The sequence below is a fragment of the Capra hircus genome, chromosome 11 (genome assembly GCF_001704415.2).
Source record: "Capra hircus breed San Clemente chromosome 11, ASM170441v1, whole genome shotgun sequence".
Lineage (NCBI taxonomy): Eukaryota > Metazoa > Chordata > Mammalia > Artiodactyla > Bovidae > Capra > Capra hircus.
The window spans coordinates 56,662,734-56,686,121 of record NC_030818.1 but is presented as its reverse complement, the minus strand read 5'-3'; positions in this window follow the sequence as shown (position 1 = coordinate 56,686,121).

Here is a 23,388-nt window from a genome sequence, read left to right as displayed (position 1 = left end):
CTGGATGATTGATATCTTAGGTACCAAAAATATCTTTTTTTTGCCCCTTGTATGTAAAAAAGGATAGGATCTACATAAATTCTTCAAAAATTGTCAATTTGAAAAAAATTTCAACATGCTCATGATTTATAGGTAAAATTGATGTTGAGTCAAAGTCACTGAGTCATGTATGACTCTTTGTGATCCAATCAAGGCCAGAATACTGGAGTGAGTAGCCATTTCCTTCTCCAGGGGATCTTCTGAACCCAGGGATCAAACTCAGTTCTCCCTCATTGCAAGCGGATTCTTTACATGCTGACCACAAGGGAAGCCCAGAATACTGCAGTGAGTAGCCTATCCCTTCTCCAGCTGATCTTCCCAACCCAGGAATCAAAACAGAGTCTCCTGAATTGTAGGCAGATTCTTTACCAACTGAGCTGTCAGGGAAGCCAAAATTGATGCTAATGGACCATATATTGGCATATATAATCTGTGTATGACTAAGTATACACCTAGAGCCAGACATCCTGGAGTGTGAAGTCAAGTGGGCCTTAGGAAGCATCACTACAAACAAAGCTAGTGGAGGTGATGGAATACAGGCTGAGCTATTTAAAATCCTAAAAGATGGTGCTGTTATAGTGATGCACTCAATATGCCAGCAAATTTGGAAAACTCAGCAGTGGCCACAGGACTGGAAAAGGTCAATTTTCATTCCAATGCCAAAGAATGTTTAAACTACTGCAAAGTTGCATTCATTTCACCAGCTAGAAAAGCAATTCTCAAAAGCCAAGCATCGAAAGTACTTGAACAGAGAACTTCCAGATGTTCAAACTGATTTTAGAAAAGGCAGAAGAACCAGAGATTAAATTGCCAACATCTGTTGCATCATAGAAAAAGCAAGAGAATTCCAAAAAACATCAATTTCTGCTTCACTGACTATGCTAAAGCCTTTGACTGTGGATCACAACAAATTGTGGAAAATTCTTCAAGAGATTGGAATACAGGCCACTTTACCTGCCTCCTGAAAAACGTGTATGCAGATTCAGAAGCAACAGTTAGAAACAGACATGGAAAAACAGACGTGTTCCAAATCAGGAAAAGAGTACATAAAGACAGTATATTGTCCCCCTGTTTGTTTAACTTATATGCAGAGTACTTCATGCAAAATGCTGGACTGGATGAAGCACAAGCTGAAATCAAGATTGCTGGGAGAAATATCAATAACCTCAGATATGTAAATAACACCACTCTTATGGTAGAAGGCATCCAGTCCCATCACTTCATGGGAAATAGATGGGGAAACAGTGGAAACAGTGTCAGACTTTATTTATGGGGGCTCCAAAGCCACTGCAGATGGGGACTGTAGCCATGAAATTAAAAGATGCTTACTCCTTGGAAGAAAAGTTATGACCAAGCTAGATAGCATATTAATTATTCAAAAGCAGAGACATTACTTTGCCGACTAAGGTCCATCTAGTCAAGGCTATGGTTTTTCCCGTGGTCATGTATGGATATGAGAGTTGGACTGTGAAGAAGGCTGAGCACTGAAGAATTGATGCTTTTGAACTGTGGTGTTGGAGAAGACTCTTGAGAGTCCCTTGGACTGCAAGGAGATCCAACCAGTACATTCTGAAGGAGATCAGCCCTGGGATTTCTTTGGAGGGAATGATGCTAAAGCTGAAACTCCAGTACTTTGGCCACTTCATGCAAAGAGTTGACTCATTGGAAAAGACTCTGATGCTGGGAGGGATTGGGGGCAGGAGAAGAAGGGAACGGCAGAGGATGAGGTGGCTGGATGGCATCACTGACTCAAGTGACGTGAATCTGAGTGAACTCCAGGTGTTGGTGATGCACAGGGAGGCCTGGCTTGCTGTGATTCATGGGGATCCAAAGAGTCAGACACGACTGAGTGATTGAATTAAACTGAACTGAAGAGGAACTAAGAGCCTGTTAATGAAAGTGAGAGTAGAGTGAAAAAACTGTCTTAAAACTCAACATTCAAAAATCAAAGATCATGGCATCCAGTCCCATCACTTCATGGCAAATAGATGGGGAAACAATGCAAATAGTGCCAGACTTTATTTTCTTGGGTTCCAAAATCACTTCAGATGGTGACTCCAGGCATGAAATTAAAAGACGCTTGCTCCTTGGAAGAAAAGCTATGACCACTAGACAGAATATTAAAATGTTGAGAAATTATTTTTCTGACAAAGGTTCTACTAGTCAAAGCTATGATTTTTGCAGTAGTCATGTATGGATGTGAGAATTGAACCATAAAGAAAGGTGAGCGCTGAAGAATTGATACTTTTGAACTGAATTATACTGCAATCATAATTCTGTACAAATATGTACCCACAAAATACAACTGTGTTATATTAACTTAAAAATGTCCAAGGTTTGGTTATTTTTCTTAAAGACTTTCTTGATTAAAATACAGTTTCATTTTTCCCATCTTCATAATAAATGCAACTAAAGTGTGCAGTGATGACACCTGGGGCTTTATTGATTGTTTATATTCATGATTGGCTCAATAAAGGGAATGTTGAGAGTGAAAAATGACAAAAAGAGTGATAAACAATCACACTGACAGAAATGATCATTAGTCCAATCTTTTTCTGTTGACTAAAGATCTTACTTAAGTTAACAAGGATATACAGATTAATGAAACACAAACAGCTCATCCTTTGTCATTTTTCTAACTAAACTTTGAGGGAAAAGCCACCCTAACTATAAAAACTGATGGAAATACATAAGTACTTGGCCAATTAGTCTAAGCATCTTTCAAAAAAAACTCAGTTGTCTGATGCCTAGATGAAATGAGTGGGAACAAAATAGCGTTATCTCAAAGCACTGTAAACCACCTCTATTTTAATGATGACTTGAAAAGTCTGGGCATCTCTGATCAACCTGACATGTGATGTTAGGAACTAAAAACTAAAATCTGCATTGATATTAGGCTTACTAATCTCCTCTGAGTTCTCTAGGTACCTCAAGATCAACAGAGCTGCAATACTTTGCATTTTTCTATGACTAAGAATTTGTTTATTCTGGTTAGCTACATTTTTTCCTATTAAAAATATTTTCTTGTTAGTTATAATGGTTGCTTCTAATAAAGAATATTAAAAGTTTCCTTTAAAAATACTTTCTAAGATCAGCTTGACTTTTGAAAAATCTTGCTGTATGCAAATGAGAAAGCAAAATGCACAACCACACTCACATACAGACGCACACACACATACACACACACACGTGGGTCTTTCACTGAAATGCCTTATGTAATGGGAAATATTAAAGGAAGAAACTCAATTGTCTTCACCTTGCCAGTGTCTTCTCATCTCTACTAAATGAAGTGAGATGAAAGCCCAAAGCCCTTCTCAGAATGCTTTCAGCTGCCTGTGTCCAACCAGCAGCAGTCTCTCCATGCATCGCACCCTGCCAGTGGGTAATGGATGTACCATTCTTTCCCTTTATTTCCTTCCCTGTTTACCAAGTACCTGATTTCTAAGGAACATATCACCATACCTTGTCTTCTAGTTAGAAAACAATCAAAGAGAAGTAGCAACATAAAACCAAATGTAGTAAGTGGGGAAGGTCAGGTTACTGGTTCTGCAGACTGCTTGCTGCCCCTCCAGGACCATAGTTTGGACAGTGTTGTCTTTCTTTTGTTCTTCTACCCAAGACCTTAGATGCTGTGGGAAGTCTCTTTCCTATGTCAGCAATGTCTGCGAGTTCTAGTAACGTTCTCCTCCTGCATCTTCAAGCCCCATGGTTTCCACTGTAGCTATCCCTGGATGTGTCATTCTATTCTGCTTCTCCAAATGCAGCTCACATCTCTGTAAAAGAGTCACTTCACTAAATTCTTTTCAGGTTATTCTTTGAATGCATCCTGTTTATTGACATGAATTTGACTGATAGATCAAATTTAGAAGTTACTGCGTCTGTCCAACATCTTGTTCATTATTTTAAAGATACTTTTTATAACCTCCTTTAATCATCTGTTTACATATTTTTCTCTCCCATTAGACCCCGAGTTACTTGAAGGTAGAGATCAAGGAAATTTAATTATCAATATAGCTTTAGCAGTTTACACAATACCTACTAAACAAATGTGTGGTAGGTGAAAGAATGGATACACACGTTTCTAATTCCATTCCACAGCAGCACATTTCAGTAAAAAAATTAAGCCATGCCAAAAGCCACTTTTTCTTGGTTTGAAATACAGGATTAGTCATACAAGAGACAAAAAGTCCAGAGGAAAACAGTTTTAAACCTGCATCTGCTAATATTTAAACAGAAATCTGTGCCCGAGGCATTCAGATCAGTAACTGGGAAAGGCTTACAAAAGAAAGAGATTAAGGCCAGCATGTAATAGTACTTCACAAGCTGCATGTCGGGTTATACTAAGCCAGTAAACAAATAATTAGCATGTATCTTTTACTTGTCATCTTCATGGTAAAGCAATTTAGAAGACATCTACTGTGTTATTCATGGGCTCCTTAGGAGGGGGCACCCCTTCACACCTAAATGAAGGGAATAGCAAAAGATTAGCAATGGCTGCAAGATAGATCCTTCTCCTAGATATTATATCACATAGATGCACAAAAGCACTGATTAGTTCAAGGGCCACCAAGTAATGCAATTTGTTCTAAAGGTACAATGACAATCTCGACTGTCCACAACGAACTCCCAAATTTTCTTAAAATCCTGTAACTGCTAACAAATCTCAGATGCTAACAGTGGCATGTTAATGGAAATAACTGGGAATAGATTAATTTGCACAGTTAGTAGGAATTGTAGGCTGTAGTCCCACTGAGCAATCATGGTCAATGTCAGAAATGATATCTTTCATAAGAAGAAAAGTTTACTCCATATCAAAGCTTCCTTCTTCCCATTCAGATCTTTTTTGTTATACACATAGCATGTCAACAGTCAGTAAGACAAGAGATAGCAACTTGACTGGGCAATCAGTCAAGCTGATAATCCTGAATTGATTATTAGCAATATTACTTGACTTAAATGTGAAGTTTTCACTGTGGATTACCCACATGTCACCACTGTATTCTATCTAGTTCATTCTTAAAAGAATATTGATTTAAATAAAGTAGCTACCTCTCTCTCATGTAGCTCAATGATGCAATGGAAGTTCAGCTCATCTTTAGTTTCAGGATTGAATTTTAGTCTAAAGTTGTAGTTCTCAACAAGGGACAGTTTTGCCTTCAGGGATAATTTGTAATGTGTAGAACATTTTGGGGCTTTCCAGGTGGCTTAGTAGTAAAAGAATTCTCCTGCTAATGCAGGAGGCATAGAAGACGCTGGTTCAATCCCTGGGTTGGGAACATCTCCTGGAGGAAGAAATGGCAACCCATTCTAGTATTCTTGCCTGGAGAATCCCATGTACAGAGGAGTCTGGCAATCCCCAGTCTATAGAGTTGGAAAGAGTTGGACACAGCTGAGCAAGCATGTAGAGACATTTTGGGTTATCACATTGGGAAGGGGACATGATATTTACTGGGTAGCATCCAGGCATACTGCTAAACCTCCTACCATGTATAGGGAAATATTTTATAAAAAATCATTATTTGGTCCCAAATGTCAATAGTGTCAAGGTTGAGAAACCTTGATTTAAAGATAATCCCATCATTTTTTGCAGGTATTTGTTTAAGAATAAACATAAGACCAAAGTCTGCCCAAGAATCTAAGAAAAGCTCATGGTAATAATCTTCAGGGAAAGTTCTTCCTTCAATCAGAAGCAAGAACCTTGAGAAGAGAATAGCAGACTGGAGAGGGACACCAAAGACCTGAATGCTTATAGATGTACTTTAGTTCTTGAAAGCACAGATTTCACCCAGTTCTAAAATCTGCCTCATGTCTCATCACATGTTCAGGTGAGCTTAGGTCAGTTTTGTGTTTAGATTTCTGTTACATGCATCCACAAACATTCTATCTGGAGCACATCTGCTCTGTATGATGATTCATTGAAGTTTATGTTGGCTCTTGTGATCTGAGTGTTAATGCTGAGAAGGCAAGAAGTGGGCACTAGTCCAGAAGCAAGAAAGATATGAAGTTCAAATATTCCTTGGAATAAAAGTAGATGGTAAGATATGTGAGAAGACAGAGAAGAGAAATGAATAAGTATGGGCATCGGTTAGTCATTCTGTCATTGAACTTTTTAGACAAACTCCATTTTATTAGAGGTTAAGTAGACAGAAAAAAAGGCAAGAACTGGCACCAATACAGGCTCAGAATGGAGTATAGTTAATGATTCCTTTAAGAGAGGGACTACCTATTTCTAGGTTTTCACTTCAATTATATTTCTATTGTAAATTCCCAAAGAATCTTAGCAACTAGTAGCATGAACATTCTAGCAGCCCTGAACTATGGCCAGCCTCAGACTTCTTATCATGGGGTCCTGTCTTATTTCTATCTTTGGAAGCTAGAGGTTGCTTCCTACTGGCCTGTTCTCTCACAGCTTATTTACAAAACATAGTATTATTTCTGGCTGCATCGGTGATTTCTAAGATTGCTGTATTGGAATTGTGGGGCAATGGCACCCCACTCCAGTACTCTTGACTGGAAAAGCCCATGGACTGAGGAGCCTGGTGGGCTGCAGTCCATGGGGTCGCTAGGAGTCGGGACACGACTGATTGAGTTCACTTTTACTTTTCACTTTCATGCAGTGGAGAAGGAAATAGCAACCCACTCCAGTGTTCTTGCCTGGAGAATCCCGGGGACTGGGGAGCCTCGTGAGCTGCCATCTCTGGGGTCACACAGAGTCGGACACGACTGAAGCGGCTTAGCAGCAGCAGCAGCATATCATTCTCCAAACCACTTTAGTCAGCCTTGTTCAGCAAATTGTAATATTAGACACCATTACTATTCCAATGCCCAGCTGTTCCTTAAAAATGTGGGGAAACTGTAGTAAAAATGCTTTTGTAGTAAGCAGATATTTCTAATAGTTTATTTTCTTATTATCCATGGTTAGGCAATATTACGTAGCACTATGATAAGAAAATCCATTTGCACTTAGATTTTAGCACTAAGTGGAAAATAGTGCTAACCTTCATGTTGTACACACTAGGGCTTTTTAAATAGGATAATCAGAAACAGAGTATAGATGAATATATGGCTATCTCAATGAGATGGAAAATAGTAGCACCAAAGATGTTGGAAGGATGATTCAGATTTTTGTTTTAAAGACAATTCCATTAGTTGTTCAGTTACTAAGTTGTGGACTGCAGCATGCCAGGCTTCCCTGTCCTTCACTATCTCACAAAGTTTGCCCAAATTCATGTCCATTGAGCCATGAGTTACTAATAGTTATTATAAGAAGCACTATATTCTGTAGTGAAGGCAGCATTACCATGATAATGATCATCTTAGGTCCTGGTCTGAGTTTTGCACTAACAAGCAAATTAGTTGGGGGTTGAGGGTGCTCAAGTAAGTCCTTGGGTATTAAATTATGTAAGCTTCAGAGTTTAGAGGGGATAATCTCAAATTGATATTGTGATGTCTTCATTAACGTAGCAGCCAGAGCAATTGTGTATATGTTTGTGTGTAATATGTATGTAATATCCCTCACGTATGAAATGCTTCCCAGGTGATGTGATAAAGAATCCACCTGCCAATGCAGGCGATGCAGGAGATGTGGATTTGATCCCTGGGTCAGGAAGATCCCTTGGAGTAACCCACTCCAATATTCTTGCCTGGAGAATTCCATGGACAGAGGAGCGAGGTGGGCTACAAGTCATGGGGTCACAAAGAGTCAGACACCACTGAGCACGTGCACATATGGACTTCAGGGAAATTACCATTAATGAGAAGGTCCCTCATTTCTGGAAAAAAAAAAAAAGGTAAATTTTATACATGAAATTTTGGAAGGAGCATCTATTCTTCATACTTTAAATATTCCCCTCTAGCAAATCACAATTTGTGTGCCTCCTTTCCTTATTCTGTCCAGTTACTCTTTCTACTCCAGCAAGATGAGGTGGTTTCTCTGACTGGCATATTTGATACCAATCGATGGAGACAGGTACTTGGGTCAGCTTTTTTCTCCTTTTGTAAGTAAACCGACTACTGAATTTAACCATATCATAATCTACTTTTCCATAGTGGGCTCTTCTCTGGTCCAACATTATTTCCCCTGTATGAGGGTCTTGCTTTGGTCTAACATTGCTGCAATTTGTTCAGTAACTTTGCTTAGTTTGGGAATTCAATTAGAAGATGTAACTGAATCTCACACTAAGATATTTCTTCAAAATTAATCTGTATCATTAAAATGAGGAATTCTCAGACCAAAGTTTTAAAAGGGAACATGCTATGCTTCTGTGTCCTCCTCTCTACTTTTCATAATGGAATTGGTGGCACCTCACAAATGCAAAGGTTTGTAGTTTAAGTCTATATTTCTTTTTTTTTAAATTTTATTTTATTTTTTAAATTTTAAAATCTTTAATTCTTACATGCATTCCCAAACATGAACCCCCCTCCCACCTCCCTCCCCATAACATCTCTCTGGGTCATTCCCATGCACCAGCCCCAAGCATGCTGTATCCTGAGTCAGACATAGACTTAGAATGTAAACTGATAGCTGATACTCAAGGCTTGATTATTATAAAAGTTGTGACTATTGTGGTACTGGCACTGTGAAAAATCCTATCAATTTAATCCTCTGTAACAATGGAAAAATGGGCACATAAGAATTTAAGATAAAAGTAATCATAATTTGAATGTCCCAATGAAACTAGTATCAAAACAAGACGTTTCATCCCAAAGCTGCAAAATGTGGACCTATGTTACAGTAAAGTCACTAAGTGAGATGTCTTGACAATCAACTAGGAGAAATGGAATAGGGACTCCCTGCTTCTCATTTTATTGTAGAGAGTCGTCTTTAAAAACATGTATTGTTTTTATTGTCATTATTGTAATTTTATTGTCATTATTGTCTCTGAGGCGGTTTATTCTGGCTCAGAGCCAATAGCAGCTACAGTGATTATTTATGCAACATCTCTTGCTCCTTATTGTCCTTTGTTGGGCTTCCCTGCTGTCTCAGTGGTAAAGACTCCACCTGCAGTACAGGAGGCAAAGGAGATGCCGGTTCGATTCCTGGGCCAGGAAGATGCCCTGGTGAAGGAAATGGCAAGTCACACTCTAGTATTTTTCCCTGAAGAATCCCATAGACAGAGGAGACTAATGGGCTACAATCCATGGGGTTACAGAGTTGAGAACAACTGAGAGATTGAGCAGGTCCTTTGTTAATAAAACTGTTACTGTTTCCAAACTCAGCACTGATGTAAGCTAATCATGGTGCTTACAGTCCTATTCCAGGAATATTTTTCCCAATTTCTCTTATAGTTAGTTGAATGGACCATGTGACCCAGTCCTGATCAATGAGAGAAAAAAAAAAAAAAAGGAATTTTTCCCCAAAATACTCCCTTTTTTCTTGCTCAGCATATTCATGTGAGAACATACTAGCTGAAACTGCAGAATCCATTTTGGACCATGAGCTAGCATGTTTATGTTTTTTCCAGAAGTCATGTATGGATGTGAGAGTTGGACCATAAAGAAGGCTGAGCACCAAATAATTGATGTTTTTGAACTATGGTGTTGGAAAAGACTCTTGAGAGTCCCTTGGACTGCAAGATCAAACCAGTCACCCTTAAAATAAATCAACCCTGAATATTCATTAGAAGTACTGATGCTGAAGCTAAAGCTCCAATACTTTGGCCCGAACTGACTCATTAGAAAAGATCCTGATGCTGGGAAAGACTGAAGGTAGGAGAAGAGGATGACAAAAGATGAGGTCGTTGAATGGCACCACTGACTCTATGGACATGAGTTTGAGCAAGCTCCTGGAGATGGTGATAGACAGGGAAGCCTGGCATTCTGCAGTCCATGGGGTTGTAAAGAGCAGGACACAACTGAGAGACTGAACTGAACTGAACTAGCATATTAAAGTACAAAGAACCAGAAGATAGTGGTACAGAAGATGTAACTTAAGAGTCTAGTATTTTGATGATATTGTGGAACACCCTATTTTGAGACTTCCTATAAAGTAAGCAAGAAAGGTTATTTTCATAGTTCCATTCCTGGAACTGATTGTTTCCTACATAAAATAAAAGGTAGAGAATAGGTCAGAGACATTCACTAAAACTCATCACATTAGTTTAAGATGAACTGGCAGAAGCAGCAACAGAAATTTTAAAAGCCTCTTGTTGGATAGAGAGTGAAATCAGCTTTTCCCAATAAAACCTGAGAGTAAGAAAAACTGCTGCTGCTGCTGCTAAGAAAAACTAGACTCCAGCAAAAACAAAAAGGAGACTCCCTCACACTTAGGGAGGGGAATGGGGGAAATGCTATACCCCAAGAGACTCAGAATACATGCATGAAGAAGAAACATTTAAAGATTTTAATCCTCCCAAAATGAATCTTTAGGAAAAGTAAATTTATGTTATTTAATTTTTAAAATTTTATTTTATATTGAAATATAGTTGCTTAATAATGTTGAATGAAGTTCAATATTACATTTTCTTGAATGTTGCTCCGTAATTTTAGAGTTCATTTGAAAGAATAAATATGTCATCCAGACCAACTAAGCAAAATCTGTCAGGAATAATACTTTGACTTTATATGACACTGAAATTGTTTATAAATTAACAATAATAAAGACATCAGTGTTCACATAGTAGTAGACAAATATATAAAGGAGAAAAATGTATAAAAATGAAACAAAAGCAATTCTAACAGTCTATAATTTAGTTAATATTAATTTTTTAATTTTGTCAAATATAATTATACAAGATGTTAATGGTGACTGCAGCAATGAAATTAAAGGAGGCTTACTCCTTGGAAGAAAAGTTATGAGCAACCTAGATAGCATATTCAAAAGTAGAGACATTACTTTGCCGACTAAGGTCCGTCTAGTAAAGGCTACGGTTTTTCCAGTAGTCATGTACGGATGTGAGAGTTGGACTGAGAAGAAGGCTGAGCACCGAAGAATTGATGTTTTTGAAGTGTGGTGTTGGAGAAGACTCTTGAGAGTCCCTTGGACTGCAAGGAGATCCAACCAGTCCATTCTGAAGGATCTTCTTTGGGATTTCTTTAGAAGGAATGATGTTAAAGCTGAAGCTCCAGTACTTTGGCTACCTGATGTGAAGAGTTGACTCTTTGGAAAAAACTTTGATGCTGGGAGGGATTGGGGGCAGGAGGATAAGGGGAAGGCAGAGGATGAGATGGCCGGATGGCATCACTGACTCAATGGACATGAGTCTGAGTGAACTCCGGGAGTTGGTGATGGACAGGGAGGCCTGGCATGTTGCGACTCATGGGGTCACAAAGAGTTGGACACGACTGAGCCACTGAACTGAACTGAACACTAGAATAAACTGGATAAAGGACAGAATGAAAACTCTCTGTACTACTTTACATTTTTTCTGTAAATTTAAAGTTATTCCAAATTAAAATTTCTTTTAATACCTTATTACATGGTGAAATAATACTTAGAGTCAGTTAGATTCCTAGCTAATGACTTACTAAACAAATCAGATATTTATTGATTTAAAAAAAAATTGAAACTCAAATGTTCCACTAACATGAACTTATATCAATAAAAACATGAATCTCTTTATGTAAGCCTTAAATATATACAAGATTTTTAGGAAACACTGTAAAAAAGATAAGATATAAAAAATGTTTTCAGAAAAATGTTTTCAACATACATATGATAATAATTAGTGATAATTAACTTTGGCCACCTGATGCAAAGAGCTGACTCATTTAAAAAGACCCTGATACCGGGAAAGATTGAGGGCAGAAGGAGAAGGGGATGACAGAGGATGAGATAGCTGGATGGCATCACTGACTCAGTGAACTTGGGTTTGGGTGGACTCCAGGAGTTGGTGATGGACAGGGAGGCCTGGCGTGCTGTGATTCATGGGGTTGCAAAGAGTCAGACGTGACTGAGCAACTGAACTGAACTGAATGATTATCTAAAAGAACCATGTAGTTTAAAAGTGACAAAACTGAAAATAAGGTATCAGGTGCTCATATTTTATTTCATCTCTTTCAATTTTAATCTTTTAATATTTTATTTCATTTATTTCCATGTAACCGGAAAGCAGAGATGAATGTAACTTTGTTCAATGGAGGTAATCAGATTCCAAAGGGCCATGAGCCCCAAAAGTTAAGCGCAGTTGTCTAAATTGGTAGTCTCATTATCATTTCCTTGGCTAATGTCAGTGGACTGCCAGCTGCCGCTGGCCCCTCTCCCTTTAGTTCCATTCCATTTGAACTGCCCACCCTCAAACAGTTCCAAACTCTTCTCTTTGGTCTGTCCAAGACCAGATCAAAGTAGTTCTTTCTCTAAGGCTAGATCAGCAATTAGAAGTGAAGAAGTGAAGTCGCTCAGTCTTGTCAGACTCTTTGTGACCCCATGGACTGTAGCCTACCAGGCTTCTCCGTCCCTGGGATTCTCCAGGCAGGAATACTGGAGTGGGTTGCCATTTCCTTCTCCAGGAGATCTTCCCAACCCAGGGATCAAACCTGGGTCTCCCGTATTGTGGGCAGATGCTTTACCATCTGAGCCACATCTCTCCTGCAGATCAGCAGTTAACTATTGCCAAAGTGTAAGAGGCTAGTGAAAGAAAATCTCTTTATCCCTCAAGTCAGGGGAAGCACTGAGTTGTAGTTTTGTTCCCATTTACCAACCGTTGAGTTCTTTTCAGATATTTTATTTCATACTAAAAAGATTTCAAATTGATTCACAGATCTTGATTTTTTTAAATCTTACTTTAACATATATAGTTTATTTTCTTATAACCCACAATATAATGGCTTTTTCTGGATTTTTACATGCAGTTGAGAGTGAACAAAATTGGACTTGCATTCTTAAAGGTGAATATCTTGCTGAAATAATGAAGTAAATATGGCAAACAAGGACCACTACAAATAATTGATTCAACTGTTCGAGTTTTTATAAAAGTAGAGTTTTTGTCTACTCTGCTTAAGTTAAAATTACTATATCCCTTTAGCTGGCATTCAACTTAAAATGAACTGTAAAATAAGCTATGTTCCTTTCTATTGATCAAGGGAGAAATTAAACATGTAAGGAGGTGCAAGGGAAGAGTTGGGAAGAGAGGGAGATGTCATTTCAGCAATTATGCAAATGTATTTCTGTAGAATAATACTGTTAAGGTCATTTTGTTAAGACCCTGAATACTGTTAATTCTAAATACATATTACATTTTAATCAAACCACCTACTTCCCACTCTTTGCTGAGAAATTTACATTCTGACTACATTTCGAGGGCAGTTAGAAACTAGCTAAGCTCTTAAATATAATAAGTATCAGGAAATTGTCCTGAATTATTCATGTTAATTATGCTGAACTAAACATTGTAGATAGGAAAATGTATTTCCCACTGAAATATGTTTGCCTTACAGAGATTTCTAAATTGATCATAGTCTCCTTTTCTTTTGACAAGACCTAAAAGCCCCTAGAATGAACAAAGAATTGAATTCCAAACACCATCAAGCTTTTAAAGCACAAATAACATCATCTGAATCAATTCTGCATTTTTCCTCAGTTTCATAAATAATCATAGCTAAGCCCCAGTCTGAGTCAATTATCAATCATTGTAGCATACATTTATTTGGATTATATAGGGGAAAATGATTGTTGGTTGCATTCTATTTTTATACACACTTTATATTTCATATCATAAACTTCATAGCATATAAAATGTATCATTCATTCATTTTTATTTGTTCATTCACAAATTTGTTTATTCATTCAGTTGTTCAGAAAGGAATTATGAAACAGTAATTATGCATCAAGTATTCAGAAATTTTCCCTAGTCTTGATTACATTTTGTGGCTTGCTTTTTATTATAGTTTGCCATGAAAGTGAAAGAGGAGAGTGAAAAAGTTGGCTTAAAGCTCAGCATTGAGAAAACTAAGATCATGGCATCTGGTCCCATCTCTTCATGGCAAATAGATGGGAAAACAGTGGAAATAGTGTCAGACTTTATTTTGGGGGGCTCCAAAATCACTGCAGATGGTGATTGCAGCCATGAAATTAAAAGATGCTTATTCCTTGGAAGGAAAGTTATAACCAACCTAGATAGCATATTAAAAAGCAGAGACATTGCTTTGCCAACAAAGGTCTATCTAGTCAAGGCTATGGTTTTTCCAGTGGTCATGTATGGATGTGAGAGTTGGACTCTGAAGAAAGCTAAGCACCGAACAATTGATGCTTTTGAACTGTGGTGTTGGAGAAGACTCTTGAGAGTCCCTTGGACTGCAACGAGATCCAACCAATCCATTCTAAAGGAGATCAGCCCTGGGTGTTCTTTGGAAGGAATGATGCTAAAGCTGAAACTCCAGTACTTTAGCCACCTCCTGAGAGGAGTTGACTCATTGGAAAAGACTCTGATGCTGGGAGGGATTGGGGGCAGGAGGAAAAGGGGATGACAGAGGATGAGATCGCTGGATGACATCACCAACTCAATGGACGTGAGTTTGAGTGAACTCTGGGAGTTGGTGATAGACAAGGAGGCCTGGTGTGCTGCGATTCATGGGATCACAAAGAGCTGGACACGACTGAGCGACTGAACTGAACTGAACTGAAAGGATTTCAGGTACTGAAAGTGAAAAGTGAAAGTGAAAGTGAAGTCGCCCAGTTGTGTCCGACTCTTTGCGACTCCATGGACTAGTAGCCTACCAGGCTCCTCCCTCCATGGGATTCTCCAGGCAAGAGTACTGGAGTGGGTTGCCATTTCCTTCTCCAGGGTATCTTCCCAACCCAGGGATCGAACCTGAGTCTCTCACATTCCAGGCAGAGGCTTTAACCTCTGAGCCACCGGGAATTGTGCTAATCATTATACTTATTTAATTATATATTATCATAATTTTTTATCAATTTATTAGTCATTCATCCTTCAACTGCAATCCCTTTTCTGACCTTAGCAGTTGCCCTACACAGAGCATATTCACTCTCTTTGGTTATATATTTGTATATTTAATCCAAATGAAAATGTTGTATTTAGTATTGTTTTTGGTAAAATATGCTTTAATGTAGTAACTGGTATTGTGCTATATGTCTCATTCTATATGCTACTTTTTCACACTACATAATGTTTAATATAGATTTATCTAGTTGCTTCTGACAGCTGTGTGGTATTCAAGGACAGGCATATTCTACTTAATTTTTATCGATCTATGATTGACTGCATGTATAATGAGTATATGATATATTCATACAGTGGACTATTATTCATCCTTAAAAATAAGTAATATTGTTCTTTGTGACAACATGGCTGAACTTGGAAGACCTTGTACTAAGTAGAACAAGCCAGACACAGAATGACAAGTAACATATAATCCCACTAACCAAAATCTAAAACTAGTTGAACTGAATATTCTACATGTTATGTGATGGAATAAAGACTTCAACTCTGCTTGGAACAGACAAGTCTGAAACAAATATCCTGTGAGCACCTCTGTGCATCAGTGTCAGCACTTCTTTAGGTTATACAGATAGGATAGAATTGCAAATATTCTATTTCATTGTCTAGGAAGGGCCAGATTCCTTTACAGATTGACCACACTAATTAACAATCCCACCAGTCTTAAACTCCAGAAGCTGACCATCCATTTTTTTCTGCCAATATAAAATGTAAATGTTCTTTCCATGTTAATTTAATTTTTATTTCTTTGATAACCAATCAAGTAGAATGTCAATTTGATAGCCCCATTGCTAATTCTTGTATGGATAATTATTCGCATTTTTTTTGCAATTTCAATTCTACCATATCTTATGTATTTTTATTGTTGAGTTTCCAAGTTTCTTGGTTATTTGTAGACAATGCAAATATCTATCCCAATCTGTCACACAGCCTGTTTTATTTATTTATTTATTTCCCAGAGAATTAGTGACTGGAAGGGAATGTCCTAGCAGTGGGGAGCTCAAGAGGGCATGCAGTATTTGTTTTGTAAACAGACTTTGAACCAGTCCTTCTGTTTTTAAAGCCATTTTTTTTCCATCGCTTCCAAAAGGAACTAGTCCTTCCATACTATGGCACCTTGGAGGGTTAAGTCCTCCATAGATATTATGTTGCATACTAGATTTCCCTATTTCAACTTCAGATTCCATTTTTTTAGTTCTATTAAGTCATTGCCATTAGGCAAATATTTTCCAGCTTCTGACATTTTCTGCTAGTTTGTCTTCACTAATCTCTTTTAGTCCTTGAAAGTAGATGTCTTTTAAAAAATTTCCTTGTCATTCAGTGGCTGTCAGAATGGAGAAGAGCTCAACATACTTGTGCAATCTGCTGTCTTTAACTAGAACTTCATTATATTTCAAGAATTTTTAATAATATGTTTCTCTTGAACTCTCTTTTTAGTTTATAATCTGTTGATAGGTTTACTCTGACATTATATCCTGCAGAAACTAGCTCCATAACAAAATCTTTCCTTAAAAATATAAGGAATCATGTATTAATCTTTGCCCCACCAAATTCTGACATTTTACTGTATTGCAGAGACTTTTGTAGAAATGATAATGGGTGAAAATAATATGATTAGGAAAATTATTTTATATATGTAAATAACTACAGTACTAAGCAGAACATTGCACAAACCCTGACAGATCTGGTTAAGCTATTCACTTCCCTCTCTTCCTTTCACCTAAAATTGCTAGAGGGGTTATATGCAAAAAATACATTATTTTCATAATCCCTAGACCCTTTATTGTTTGAGAAACATAGTAGTTTCAAAAATAGCTTTGTTTCTTGAATGTATTGATGTAAATATAGACACAGAAATAAAAGCATCTGAAAATTGCATGCAACTCTTTTAAAACGGATCTAACTAATTTTACCTTTCTTTTTTCTGAATGAGTCTAAATTTTTACAATAGTAGTGTATCTAGCAAATTTTCTCATTTTTCTTTCCTGAAAGCTCTAAACTCAACAGAAATAACCTCTCCTGAACATAATTTCAGCATTCAATAAACAGAAGAAATATGTCCTGGTGCCCAAAGTTTGCTGATATACTCTCTCTAAGTTCACTTATCCCTAGCACTTCAATCTAATTAAGTGTTACCCTAAATAATTTAGTCATTAGGAGCCAACACTCCTTTAAGAGATTGCCGAACATATTGTAAAGGAATAAGCCTGGCAGAGGAACACATATTCAATTCCAAAAACCCAGCTGTGACCTGCTTCTCGTCAATCTATCAACATTTGATCAAATAAGAGTGATACATCAGCATAGAAAATATCAGCTAATTCATGTCCTATTTTGCCGTATTGAATCCCAACAGCTCACTAGAACCCCATTATGACTGAATCCTTGAGACTGTCTGACATAAAAGCAAATTACTACCACTGTTGGAAGGAACCTACATATAACTATCACCAGATTTATAGTTCTGCTGCAAACCCTGTCATTTTGATCTAGTTCAATTTTCTGTCACTAGAACAGATGGATGTCTTGAGAAATCTTAACCTGATGAATACAAGGAATACCAATTAAAATGTCATATCCTTATTTCTAATCTCCAAGAGTACAGTTTCCACAGGATTTCATAAATATTTTAGATAAATCAGCTCCTTTGTATTCCCACATCCCCAGATAAAATTATTTTGTTTGATATTGTTGGGATTCAAACTGTAATAACAAACTTAAGGTCTCAGAGGGATTCTTTATAAATAAGTATTTAAAAATTGTTGTAGATACTTAGTCAATATGTTGTGTTCATCTCTTTTGCAACCTCATGGACTGTAGCCTACCAGGTTCCTCTATCCATGGGATTTTTCAGGCAAGAATACTGGAGTGGGTTGCCATTTCCTTCTCCAGGGGACCTTTCTGAGCCAGGGATTGAACTGCACTATATCTCCTTCACTGCTGACAGATTCTTTACCATTGAGCCACAAGGGAAGCCCAGTAATATTTTAAAATCTCTCTGAACAACTAATCCGTCAGCGAAAGAAAATTAAGAATCTACTTCAATACGAAAAAAGAAAACCTCAATATCTGAGTTTAGAATAAGGCCAGAAGGGGCAGGGGTATTGTTGAGATATTTGAATATGTGGGATATAAATTAGAGATAACAAGGGAACATTTCATGCAAAGATGGGCTTGATAAAGGACAGAAATGGTACAGACCTAACAGAAGCAGAAGATATTAAAAAGAGGTGGCAAAAATACCTGGAAGAACTGTACAAAAAAGATCTTCACGACCCAGATAGTCATGATGATGTGATCACTAATCTGGAACCCGACATCTTGGAATGTGAAGTCAAGTGGGACTTAGAAAGCATCACTACAAACAAAGCTAGTGTAGGTGATGGAAATCCAATTGAGCTGTTTCAAATCCTGAAAATGATGCTGTGAAAGTGCTGCACTCAATAGGCCAGCAAATTTGGAAAACTCAGCAGTGGCCACAGGACTGGAAAAGGTCAGTTTTCATTCCAATTCCAAAGAAAGACAATGCCAAAGAATGCTCAAACTACCGCACAATTGCACTCATCTCACATGCTAGTAGAGTAATGTTCAAATTTCTCCAAGCCAGGCTTCACCAATACATGAACAGTGAACTCCTTGACGTTCAAGCTGGTTTTAGAAAAGGTAGAGGAACCAGAGATCAAATTACCAACATCCACTGAATCATGGAAAAAGCAAGAGAGTTCCAAAAAAACATCTATTTCTGCTTTATTGACTATGCCAAAGCCTTTGACTGTGTGGATCACAATAAACTGTGGAAAATTCTGAAAGAAATGGGAATACCAGACCACCTGACCTGCCTCTTGAGAAACCTGTATGCAGGTCAGGAAGCAACAGTTAGAACTGGACATGGAACAACAGACTGGTTCCAAATAGGAAAAGGAGTATGTCAAGGCTGTATATTGTCACCCTGCTTATTTAACTTATATGCAGAGTACATCATGAGAAACGCTGGACTGGAAGAAACACAAGCTGGAATCAAGATTTCCGGGAGAAATATCAGTAACCTCAGATATGCAAATGACACCACCCTTATGGCAGAAAGTGAAGAGGAGCTAAAAAGTCTCTTGATGAAAGTGAAAGTCAAGAGCTAAAAAGTTGGCCTAAAGCTCAACATTCAGAAAACAAAGATCATGGCAACTGATCCCATCACTTCATGGGAAATAGACGGGGAAACAGGGGAAACAGTGTCAGACTTTATTTTGGGGGGCTCCAGAATCACTGCAGATGGTGGCTGCAGCCTTGAAATTAAAAGACGCTTACTCCTTGGAAGAAAAGTTATGACCAAGCTAGATAGCATATTCAAAAGCAGAGACATTACTTTGCCGACTAAGGTCCGTCTAGTCAAGGCTATGGTTTTTCCAGTAGTCGTGTATGGATGTGAGAGTTGGACTGTGACGAAGGCTGAGCGCCGAAGAATTGATGCTTTTGAACTGTGGTGTTGGAGAAGACTCTTGAGAGGTCTTGGACTGCAAGGAGATCCAACCAGTCCATTCTGAAGGAGATCAACCCTGGGATTTCTTTGAAAGGAATGATGCTAAAGCTGAAACTCCAGTACTTTGGCCACCTCATGAGAAGAGTTGACTCATTGGGAAAGACTCTGATGCTGGAAGGGATTGGGGGCAGGAGGAGAAGGGGACGACCGAGGATGAGATGGCTGGATGGCATCACGGACTCAATGGACGTGAGTCTGAGTGAACTCCGGGAGTTGTTGATGGACAGGGAGGCCTGGCCTGCTGTGATTCATGGGGTTGCAAAGAGTCAGACACGACTGAGCGACTGAACTGAACTGAACTGAAACACAAGCAAGAGTTTCTCTTCACTGATGCTCAACTTGCCACCGTCTTCTTTGTTTCTGAAATGGTAAGTGGCTAAATCAATAATCTCCTCTGAACTTGTAAGCCAAACAATGAAAATTAGATATTTCTCAAGTAGTAGATGAGTTATAAATGTGAACTCTAAGAAAAAAATTCTTATTTTATCACTCAAGTATAGGGAGACACTGTTTTGCTAAGATTTCATGGAGGTTTATTGGCCTGATGCAGTAGAAATATGCCTTCCATGCAGGAGCCACAGTATACATCGGTTTAAGCCCTGGGTTAGGAGGACCTCCTGGAGCAGGGCATGGCAACTCACTTCAGTATTCTTGCCTGGAGAATCCCATGGAAGGAGGAGCCTGACGGGTCCAGTCCATAGGATCACAAACAGTCAGACACAATAGAAGTGACTGAGCATGTATGCACACAGTCATGCAGGTAGGGGATACTGTGCCTGGGAGTTCTACTAGGGTAGATGGAATCCCTCGGGGCCTGGAAGTCACATTGTAATACATGCTGCCCACTTTTCTTAAATGTAGGGACATTTCTGATACCCTGACTACAGCAACTCAGTGTAACCATCTACCTGAGGTCCATTTCTTGCTATCTCATAACTGAAAGGCAATGGAGTTTCTCTAGGTAAAAGGATGGGTTTCCCAAAAAAAGCCTGGTTATGGGAAAGCTTCAGACAAGATATTTTCAGACTCATTGGTCAATTTGTTGTCATTATTATCCATGTCACATGGAAAATGGTGACATGGTTCTAAATTGTTGAGCCTGAGGAACAGAATAATGTTCTCAAAAGGACAGGCTGAAGCCTGGGGCACATTATTTGAAGCAGGGGAATAATGTGTTGCCATAAAGCCAGAATTTACCTAATTGTTATCACAGAGAAGAATTTCTCTAAGATCATGCCAGGCCCCTGAAGTGCCAGCTTCTTTCTCTTGTGCTGAAGCTGAAAGATTATACAAACTGATAGTTGTCCTGAAAGTGAAAGTCACTCAGTCATGTCCAACTCTTTGCAATCCCATGGGATATACAGTCCATGGAATTCTCCAGGCCAGAATACTGGAGTGGGTTGCCTTTCACTTCCCCAGGGGATCTTACTAACTCGGGGATCAAACCCAGGTCTCCCACATTGCAGGCAGATTCTTTACCAGCAGAGCCACAAGGGAAGCTTGATAGTTGTCCTAGCACATTTTTATTAGTGAATCAATTCACTTATTCAGTGGCTGTAACAAACATTTTTTTAAATAATCCAAATTTGTCAAGCTCAGTCATGCCCAGCTCTTTACAACCCCATGGACTGGAGCCCATTAGGTTCCTCTGTCCAAGGAATTTTCCAGGCAAGAATACTGAAGTGGGTTGCCATTTCCTTCTCCAGCGGATCTTCCTGACCTAGGGATCAAACTCATGTCTCCTGATTCTCTTGCATTAGCAGGCTTATTCTTTACCACTGCATCACCTGGAAAGCCCTCAAGATGGGTAAAAGGTATCCAAATAAGACTAAAATCAGTTCTCCACTCTGAAACAACACTGTTTTTGTAGAGATATTGATATATTCTACAAAACAGTAATTTCCATTGTAGTGTATGAGCAAATTAAAAAATTAATATAACATTTGAAATTATTAATATTAAACATAAAATTTAAAGAGGAATCCCCACATAAATAATAAGAAAATAAATATTAGTAAAATCATTTAATATATCCCATGGTGCTAGCTAGATTATAAATTAATCCAGCATAGGACACATGAAGACAATGTTACATGTGAATCTGGTGTATTTTTTAGCTTGTTTCTTTTCTTAATTTTTAATGGGGTCAAAGTGTACATGTCCACTGTAGCTTATGTAAAGATTTTGTTTGAGTGGTAATAATAGCAACCCACTTCAGTACATGCTATTATATTGCATCCATTCTGGTCCATTATTTTCTATTCCATCATATTTTATTTCAGTTTTTTAAAATTCTGATCATGGCACAGTAAGTCTATTTAATAACTCAATAACATGTCACAACATGTGCTGTTCTATAACATATTATCTGCATCTTCTATTTGATACATCATTCTTCTGTCACAGGGTCATTCACACAATTCCAAGAAATTTCTGGAAAATGTGACTACTATTTCAGGAAAGGTACCAGATTAGAGAGAATCAGAATCTGAGGGGTGCTGACATTCACTTTAAGAACTTCTCTTAGAATGCCAGCCATAAACTAAAATTCCCTGAGGGTCCTGGGCAGAGGTAATAGTGGAGGTGGTGGAAACCCAGAGCAAAAGCTTTTCTATCAAGCATCAAGCAAAATACATTATTATAAATAAAGTTGTCTCATTATGAAGATCAATCTAATAAAGTGATTATTAGCTCTGAGTAGGGGTTGTGCATGTTTATTTTAAAATGTTTTTACTGAACACCTAACCACCTAAAACGTAGCTCTGCCTCAGATGATCCACTGGAACCTCACTTACCAAATCTTAGTAGGCTACGCTAGACCTCCCTATAGTTCAAAGCTATTATAAAACATTATAGCACAGTATTTACTGAATTGTCGTGCCTTAGTTCCAGAAAAACATCTATTTCTGCTTGATTGACTATGCCAAAGCCTTTGACTGTGTGGATCACAATAAACTGTGGAAAATTCTGAAAGAGATGGGAATACCAGACCACCTGACCTGCCTCTTGAGAAATCTGTATGCAGGCCAGAAAGCAACAGTTAGAACTGGACATGGAAAAACAGACTGGTTCCAAATAGGAAAAGGAGTATGTCAAGGGTGTATATTGTCACCCTGCTTATTTAACTTCTATGCAGAGTACATCATGAGAAATGCTGGACTGGATGAAGCACAAGTTGGAATCAAGATTGCCGGGAGAAATATCAAGAACCTCAGATATGCAGATGACACCACCCTTATTGCAGAAAGTGAAGAAGAACTAAAAAGCCTCTTGATGAAAGTGAAAGAGGAAAGTGAAAAAGTTGGCTTAAAGCTCAACATTCAGAAAGCAAAGATCATGGCATCTGGTCCCATCACTTCATGGGAAATAGATGGGGAAACAGTGGAAACAGTGTCAGACTTTATTTTTTGGGGCTCCAAAATCACTGCAGATGGTGACTGCAGCCAGGAAATTAAAAGACGCTTACTCCTTGCAAGAAAAGTTATGACCAAACTAGATAGTACATTGAAAAGCAGAGACATTACTTTGCCGACTAAGGTCCGTCTAGTCAAGGCTATGGTTTTTCCAGTGGTCATGTATGGATGTGAGAGTTGGACTGTGAAGAAGGCTGAGAGCTGAAGAATTGATGCTTTTGAACTGTGGTGTTGGAGAAGACTCTTGAGAGTCCCTTGTACTGCAAGGAGATCCAACCAGTCCATTCTGAAGGAGATCAGCCCTGGCATTTCTTTGGAAGGAATGATGCTAAAGCTGAAACTCCAGTACTTTGGCCACCATGCGAAGTGTTGACTCATTGGAAAAGACTTTGATGCTGCGAGGGATTGGAGGCAGGAGGAGAAGGGGATGACCTAGGATGAGATGGCTGGATGGCATCACGGATTCAATGAATGCGAGTCTGGGTGAACTCTGGGAGTTGGTGAT